The following is a 1,669-nucleotide window of genomic DNA, read 5'->3' as shown; positions in this document are numbered from 1 at the left end:
CATAGGCAAAGGTACTCACAGGCTAAAGGTAAAAGATGGAAAAAAGTATTCCATGTAAATGGAGTTTGAAAACAAAAAAGAGCAGCTATCCTTATATCTGACAAAGCTGATATCAAGCAGAATTAATCAGAAGAGAAAAAGGCCATTATATCCTGGTAAAGGGAACAACCCAACAAGAATAATATGTAATATATATTTATACATAGTAAATATATATGCCCCAAATCTCAATGCATTCAATGACATTGAAAAATACTTCTTGACATTAAATTCTAGATAGATCCCAATACAGCAACACTTGGTGATTTCAAGGCACCCTCAACACCAATAGGTCACCAAAGCATACAATCAATAAATATATCCAACATAAACATACTATAAATCAAATGGGTCTTATAGACATCTACAGAATATTTTCCCCCCAAACAGCTGAATTTACCTTCTTCTCAGCAGCTCATGGAACTTTTTAAAAAACACATTATATTGTAGGTCACAATATACGTCTTACAAATACAAAAAGGTTGATATAGTCCCAAACATTCTATCAGACTATAATGGAATGAAACTAGAAATCAATAGCAAGAAAAATAATAGAAACCAAATACATGAAGATTAAGTAATAGTCTTTTAAATGAAGAATGTATCAAAGAAGAAATGACAGAAGACATACTTAGAAACAAATGAAAATGAAGACCAACATATCAAAATCTTTGGGACAATACTATAGCACTACTAAAAGTAAAATTCATTGCATTGAGTGCCTACATTAAAAAAAAATAGAGAGAGAGAGGTCCCAAATAAATAAGCTTATGCTGTACCTCAAAGCCTTCGGAAAAGAAGAATAAAATGACTCCAATTTCAGTGGAAGACAAGAAATAATGAGAATCAAAGCCAAAATTAATTAAGTTGAGAATTAAAGAAAACAACAAACAGAATCAATGCTGCAAAGAGTTGGCTCTTCAAAAAAGTAAATAATATCATTAAACCCTTAGCCAAACTAGCTAAAAAAAGAAAGAGAAGACCCAAATTAACAAAATTAGATATAAAAAAGGATATTACCACAGAAAGTTCTGAGATCTAGAGAACCATTAGAAACTATTTTGAAAATTTATACTCTAATAAACTGCAAAATCTAGAAGTCATTGACAGATTTCTAGATATATACACATAAATAGGCCAATATCAAGTAATGAAATTAAAACAGCAATTAAAAGCCTACCAACAAAGAAAAGTCCAGGACCAAATGGATTCTCATTAGAGATCTATCTACTCTACTAGTCCTTTAAAGAAGAACTAATTCCAGTCTTTCTCAAATTATTCCATGAAATTGAAAGGGAAAGATTACTTCCAAACACATTCTAGGAAGCCAGTATAACCCTGATATCAGAGAAAGATGCATCTAGGAAAGAAAAGTACAGATCAATATCTCTGATGAACATAGTGATTTTGCATCCATGATGCAAAAACACTAAACAAACTGAATTAAGGAAAATAATATACCACGATCAAGTGGCTTCATTCCAGGGATGCAAAGTTGATTCAACACACAAAAATCAATAAATACAACTCACCACTTAAATAGAGTTAAGAACAAGAATCAAGAAATTATTAAATAAATGCAGAAAAGTCCTTTGATAAAATACAGCAACAATTCATGTTAAAAACACTG

Source organism: Marmota marmota, unplaced genomic scaffold, assembly GCF_001458135.2.
Source record: "Marmota marmota marmota unplaced genomic scaffold, marMar, whole genome shotgun sequence".
Classification (NCBI taxonomy): domain Eukaryota; kingdom Metazoa; phylum Chordata; class Mammalia; order Rodentia; family Sciuridae; genus Marmota; species Marmota marmota.
This window is presented reverse-complemented; position numbering follows the sequence as displayed.